The sequence below is a fragment of the Aquarana catesbeiana genome, linkage group LG10 (genome assembly GCF_042186555.1).
Source record: "Aquarana catesbeiana isolate 2022-GZ linkage group LG10, ASM4218655v1, whole genome shotgun sequence".
NCBI lineage: Eukaryota > Metazoa > Chordata > Amphibia > Anura > Ranidae > Aquarana > Aquarana catesbeiana.
In genome coordinates this window covers 1610924-1618373 of record NC_133333.1, presented here as the reverse complement: position 1 = coordinate 1618373, position 7450 = coordinate 1610924, and the positions used below count along the sequence as shown (strand labels likewise).

The 7450-nt window shown below is 53.4% G+C and overlaps 1 pseudogene; it reads left to right on the top strand.

Annotated features, from left to right (window-relative positions):
* Window positions 1-438: 438 nt before the first annotated feature.
* On the top strand, window positions 439-6360 carry LOC141111459 (neuromedin-U receptor 2-like; annotated as a pseudogene).
* Window positions 6361-7450: the final 1090 nt, after the last annotated feature.

The following is a 7450-nucleotide window of genomic DNA, read 5'->3' as shown; positions in this document are numbered from 1 at the left end:
TATATCCCCAGTATATTCCCAGTATGTTCCCAGTATGTTCCCAGTATATCACCAGTATGTTCCTTGTATGGACCCTTTGTGAGTGGCAGCAATCTATGTGAAAAGGTATCAGAGTTTATTTGTGTGTTTGCAGTGCCATCTAGTGGTTATTTGTCATTATTTACTACTAGTGGGAAGTTAGGGTCCCTTATAAATCACCCAGACTGGGGGAAGTAGGTGGGGGAAGTGAGTTGAAATGCCTAATTCTGGCGGTACTGTAGCCTCAGGTCATGTGTGTCCTGAGCCGGCTCATTATCAGAGCTCTCAGTGAATGGAGACCCAATGCAGACCAGTCAGTAGTGGGGGATGGGGGGAGATGGGTCTTCAGAATTCTTCACACTCCTCTTGAAGGACCCCGCAGTGCTGTAACTCACGGCCCCCTTCCTTTTCATTGCAGTGATGGCTTCTGTGGATGAAGAGGACCTGTTCTACATTTGCTCTGTGGACCTCCAGCTGAAATCCTGTAACTGGACCCTGATCAATGACATGTGGAGGAGCAGCCAGAGCCGGACCCAGGTGGTGCAGAAGCTCCTAATCCATATTCTAGGACCTAAGATGTCTTCATTCTTCCGGTGGGGGCACTGACTTACCTGGTCATATTCCTGACCGGGATGGCAGGAAACCTCATCTGCACCGTCATTGCCAAACATCACAAAATGAGAACCCCCACCAACCTGTATCTCTTCAGCCTGGCCGTCTCCGATCTCTTGGTCCTGGTCTTTGGAATGCCACTGGAGACGTACGAGATGTGGCAGAACTACCCCTTTCCATTTGGTGAGGGCGACTGTTACTTTAAGACGTTCCTCTTTGAGACGTTCCTCTTTGAGACGTTCCTCTTTGAGACGTTCCTCTTTGCGTCAGTACTAAACGTGATGGCGCTGAGTGTGGAGAGGTACCTGGCCGTGATGCACCCCCTGAAGGCCAAACACGTCATGACCAATGCTCACTCCAGGAAGGTCATCAGTGGTGTCTGGTGCGTGTCGTTCCTGTGTGCCATTCCCAACACAATGCTGCATGGGATCTACTACGTCTACCTTCCGTCCCTGGAGAGGGTGGAGGAGTCCGCCACCTGTACCATCCTCAAACCCAAATGGATCTACAATCTGGTGGTTCAAGTGACCACCATCTTCTTCTACTTTCTACCGGTCTCTGTCATCACCATCCTCTACCTGCTGATTGGCTGCCAGCTTACCCGTGAGAAGAGATTGGGCAGCACGGCCAAGGCCAACACCACCTGGAGAATCGTGCTGGAGAATGGCAAGAGGCAGCAGATCACCAGAATGTTGTGTATGTTTTCTTCTAATGTCACCCTGTCATGGAAGGAGTGCAGAGGTCTCCATTGCTGACCTCCTTCTGAAAGTGCTAACCCCCTGAAATGCGTTGGCTGTATGATTCTATGAATACCGGTAAAGCCAAGACAAACGGCTCCCCTCCTCCCCCCACACACCATTAATAATGCACATCAGGAAGGTGAGGATTCCGTATCTTCGTTCTTCCTGGTCAGTCACTTGGAGGTCTCCTTTAATCCCTTCCCACCAACCAAACGCAGAGATAGGCCTTCCACATATATGTTATGTAATAATATTTTATATTATTTATTATTTATTTTGATTATATCCATGTACAAAAACAAATTCCAAAATTCAAGCATGATTACATTTAATGTGTACATTTTAAATCCCCCCCATGAGCCCTCCCCCCTCTCCTCAATCCATCCCCACCCCCTCCCCCCTCCTCAATCCATCCCCACCCCCTCCCCCCTCCTCAATCCATCCCCACCCCCTCCCCCCTCCTCAATCCATCCCCACCCCCTCCCCCCTCTCCTCAATCCATCCCCACCCCCTCCCCCCTCCTCAATCCATCCCCACCCCCTCCCCCCTCCTCAATCCATCCCCACCCCCTCCCCCCTCTCCTCAATCCATCCCCACCCCCTCCCCCCTCCTCAATCCATCCCCACCCCCTCCCCCCTCCTCAATCCATCCCCACCCCCTCCCCTCTCCTCAATCCATCCCCACCCCCTCCCCCCTCCTCAATCCATCCCCACCCCCTCCCCCCTCCTCAATCCATCCCCACCCCCTCCCCTCTCCTCAATCCATCCCCACCCCCTCCCCTCTCCTCAATCCATCCCCACCCCCTCCCCTCTCCTCAATCCATCCCCACCCCCTCCCCCCTCCTCAATCCATCCCCACCCCCTCCCCTCTCCTCAATCCATCCCCACCCCCTCCCCCCTCCTCAATCCATCCCCACCCCCTCCCCTCTCCTCAATCCATCCCCACCCCCTCCCCCCTCCTCAATCCATCCCCACCCCCTCCCCCCTCCTCAATCCATCCCCACCCCCTCCCCTCTCCTCAATCCATCCCCACCCCCTCCTCAATCCATCCCCACCCCCTCTCCTCAATCCATCCCCACCCCCTCCCCCCTCCTCAATCCATCCCCACCCCCCCTCCCCTCTCCTCAATCCATCCCCACCCCCTCCCCTCTCCTCAATCCATCCCCACCCCCTCCCCTCTCCTCAATCCATCCCCACCCCCTCCCCTCTCCTCAATCCATCCCCACCCCCTCCCCCCTCCTCAATCCATCCCCACCCCCTCCCCCCTCCTCAATCCATCCCCACCCCCTCCCCTCTCCTCAATCCATCCCCACCCCCTCCCCTCTCCTCAATCCATCCCCACCCCCTCTCCTCAATCCATCCCCACCCCTCCCCCCTCCTCAATCCATCCCCACCCCCTCCCCCCTCCTCAATCCATCCCCACCCCCTCCCCTCTCCTCAATCCATCCCCACCCCCTCCCCCCTCCTCAATCCATCCCCACCCCCTCCCCCCTCCTCAATCCATCCCCACCCCCTCCCCCCTCCTCAATCCATCCCCACCCCCTCCCCTCTCCTCAATCCATCCTCACCCCCTCCCCCCTCCTCAATCCATCCCCACCCCCTCCCCCCTCCTCAATCCATCCCCACCCCCTCCCCCCTCCTCAATCCATCCCCACCCCCTCCCCTCTCCTCAATCCATCCCCACCCCCTCCCCCCTCCTCAATCCATCCCCACCCCCTCCCCTCTCCTCAATCCATCCCCAACCCCTCCCCCCTCCTCAATCCATCCCCACCCCCCCTCCCCTCTCCTCAATCCATCCCCACCCCCTCCCCTCTCCTCAATCCATCCCCACCCCCTCCCCCCTCCTCAATCCATCCCCACCCCCTCCCCCCTCCTCAATCCATCCCCACCCCCTTCCCCCTCCTCAATCCATCCCCACCCCCTCCCCCCTCCTCAATCCATCCCCACCCCCTCCCCCCTCCTCAATCCATCCCCACTCCCCTCCCCTCTCCTCAATCCATCCCCACCCCCTCCCCCCTCCTCAATCCATCCCCACCCCCTCCCCCCTCCTCAATCCATCCCCACTCCCCTCCCCTCTCCTCAATCCATCCCCACCCCCTCCCCTCTCCTCAATCCATCCCCACCCCCTCCCCCCTCCTCAATCCATCCCCACTCCCCTCCCCCCTCCTCAATCCATCCCCACCCCCTTCCCCCTCCTCAATCCATCCCCACCCCCTCCCCCCTCCTCAATCCATCCCCACCCCCTCCCCCTCCTCAATCCATCCCCACCCCCTCCCCCCTCCTCAATCCATCCCCACCCCCTCCCCCCTCCTCAATCCATCCCCACCCCCTCCCCTCTCCTCAATCCATCCCCACCCCCTCCCCCCTCCTCAATCCATCCCCACCCCCTCCCCCCTCCTCAATCCATCCCCACCCCCTCCCCCCTCCTCAATCCATCCTCACCCCCTCCCCCCTCCTCAATCCATCCCCACCCCCTCCCCCCTCCTCAATCCATCCCCACCCCCTCCCCCCTCCTCAATCCATCCCCACCCCCTCCCCCCTCCTCAATCCATCCCCACCCCCTCCTCAATCCAGGCGACTTTTGGCGGCATTGATCAGATGAGGGATCACGCTTTCTTTATATTGTTTTATTGAGCTTTCTATCCCGTGGAATAAACACGTCCAAGGTTCTTCTGGTATTTCTCTGTTAGTAATTTCTTTTATAAACTGTAAAATCTCTTTAATTTTTGGGCAATCCCACCATATGTGGTCCTTCAACCCAAGGCCTCAAGTCTTCCACTGATCTTATTGGTTGTGGTAAAGTTGTATCCCAATGCTTCAACTGGAGATCCCGCCATTCATTAATCACCAAGTCTTGTGTTTTCATTCTTGAAATGTTCTTATGTTTTCTATTATATCCTTTAATTGTGCGTTTTCGTTTTTTATCCAGGCTCCAAATAATTTCCCTTTTCCCGGTGTGAAATAATTTGTTTCTTTCAGAGATATTAGTGGAGAATTATATTTCCACCACCTTGTTTATGTATTAGATCCCACATTCGAAGTACATTTCGTGTCATTACCCGTGAATTCTCACCCAGTGGGTGGTGGGATCCAGATAATTCTACCCAACCGATGTATCAGTGTGTTATTCCGGGAGCGCAGCCAATCACACACCCCCAGCATTGTCACCCATTGCTCCACCTCACATACAATCAGGAGCCTGTAGGATGGGCACTGGATCACATGACCACCATGGCAGCCAATCACAACAATCACATAATTGGAAATGCCTCCAGTATTAACATTTCTTAGGGAAATGGTGGGGGTGGGGGGGGTAATTTTAGAACCAATTCATATTGTTTTCTAATTGGTCCTTATTTTTTATGCTTACTCCAGAGGTGTAATGGTATGAAAGGCAGAAGGGTCCGCACTCCTGGGGTCCATGAGATCAGGGGTCTCACAAGCATTGGCTCTGCCCACGTTCCCCACATATGGGAGGTGCTGGGATTCAATTTCTTATTCCAAAAGCAAGAAAATCTCACAAGCTCATTGGCTGTGGTGAGGCTGATCTCCGACACACCGCCTCCCACAATGTGGTCCCAGGAACAACTCAAAGTATCCAAATGGGCACCAAACCACAAAGTGAAGAGTCCAGAGTGCCTTTAGCTGTTCGTAATACACAAGAACAACCAACGCGTTTCGGGGGTGACAAACTTCGTCAGGGCTTAGACAGATAGAAAAGGAACATGAGTGGGCTCATAGGTCCGTGCCACAACTCTTATGCCCTGTACACACGATCGGACATTGATCAGACATTCCGACAACAAAATCCATGGATTTTTTTCAACGGATGTTGACTCAAACGTGTCTTGCATACACACTGTCGCACAAAGTTGTCGGAAAATCCGATCGTTCTGAACGCAGTGACGTAAAACACGTACGTCAGGACTATAAACGGGGAAGTAGCCAATAGCTTTCATCTCTTTATTTATTCTAAGCATGCGTGGCACTTTGTGCGTTGGATTTGTGTACACACGATCAGAATTTAACCGAACAGATTTTGTTGTCGGAAAATTTTATATCCTGCTCTCAAACAAAATTCCGACAGGAAAAGTCCGATGGAGCCTACACATGATCGGAATTTCCGACAACACAATCCAATCGCACTTTTTCCGTCGGAAAATCCGACTGTGTGTACAGGGCATAATACTTCCACCAGATCAGATATAGATCTATTTGGTTGGAGTTTCCTTTGAGACCATTCAAGTGTTTATTTCATTTCTCTAAGCCCTGATGAAGGGGGAGTTTACTTCCCGAAACGCGTTTGATGTTTGTATTTGACAGTATTATGAACAAATAAGGGCACCTTGGACTCTTTGACTTTGTGTTTCGTTGTCTATTTGTATATGTTGAGTTCCTATTTACCAAGTTACTGACCCAGAACAAGTATGCAGCCAGTGAAGTGTTGGGGCCCCAGACCTGCACGCTGGGTAGTCTGTCCTGGCAGGTTCACTTACCTCCCCCATTGCAGACTAAACAGCCTCAGTTGGAAATGGCATTTTGGGAAGGCAGAGTGCCATATTGCAATGTTCTCTCTTTGGTCAGGTGTGGCTGTTGTGGTCTTCACCATGTTCTGGGCGCCATTCCACATAGACCGGCTGGTGTGGAGCTTCATCGTCCAGTGGATGGACGCCATGCACACCATCTTCCAGTACATCCACATCCTTTCCGGAATATTCTTCTACATGAGTGCCGCTGTCAACCCCACTATCTACAATCTGCTGTCCACCAAATTCTGGGAGTGTTTTCAGGAAATTATCTGCCGGCACCCTGACAACAGCCTGTTCTTCAGCAGCTCCCCGGCCTTCTGGACACAGAAAAGTCCCTCACATGTGGAGAGCCTGGTGGGTCTGCCTGGGAGGGCCGTGGGCCAGGAGGAGCTCAGGTTCTTACCCATAACCATCCACTCACAGCTGACCTGGAGACACGATGACGAGACCTCCTCCATGTAGACTCTCTGGGTGGGGTACTGACTGGAAGGGACACAGAGGAGGCCCCCAGCTCAGGTGTTACAGAGGGAGGGGGGGTTACAGCTGGGGCCAAGGTTCTGGTTTGGCAGCCGAGTCCCGTCCTGTATTCAGGACTGCTGACAGACGCTCTTCTGTGATTGAATTCTTTCTTTATAAATACTTTGTAACAACGTTGTCACAGCAGATTGGGGGTAGAACTTCAGCTCCACCCAGCCTGACATTGTCCACTATTTGGTTTTCTTTCGGTTGGTCCTCTTTGTAGCATTAAAAAAATTCCACAAATGACGAGGAATTCTTTATTTCCTTCGTACAGAACGTCACCGGAAATGGCGCAACTTTCCTAAAGAGACGAATCGCAGAATGACGTCTACAGTCCAGCGAGATCGAGGATCAGAAGCCACTTTATATCCCAGATTATCATTGGCACCACATCGGCGGCCATTACCATTACCATGCCCATTGTAACCAAATCATATCACCACACGCACTTTAGAGAAGCCACACCCACTCTGCTATAGCATGGTGTCCCCCATGGAACCCGAGTGATGGCAGAGATCTGGCACCATTCAGGTTTAACCCCTTTTCTCTCAGCGGTCTCTCATCCCCCAATAAGGGGATCTATAGCCTGACATGAACACTGATATCTGCCCCCCCCCCCCCCCAATAAGGGGATCTATAGCCTGACATGAACACTGATATCTGCCCCCCCCCCCCCAATAAGGGGATCTATAGCCTGACATGAACGCTGATATCTGCCCCCCCCCCCCCCAATAAGGGGATCTATAGCCTGACATGAACGCTGATATCTGCCCCCCCCCCCCCCAATAAGGGGATCTATAGCCTGACATGAACACTGATATCTGCCCCCCCCCCCCAATAAGGGGATCTATAGCCTGACATGAACGCTGATATCTGCCCCCCCCCCCCCAATAAGGGGATCTATAGCCTGACATGAACACTGATATCTGCCCCCCCCCCCCAATAAGGGGATCTATAGCCTGACATGAACACTGATATCTGCCCCCCCCCCCCAATAAGGGGATCTATAGCCTGACATGAACACTGATATCTG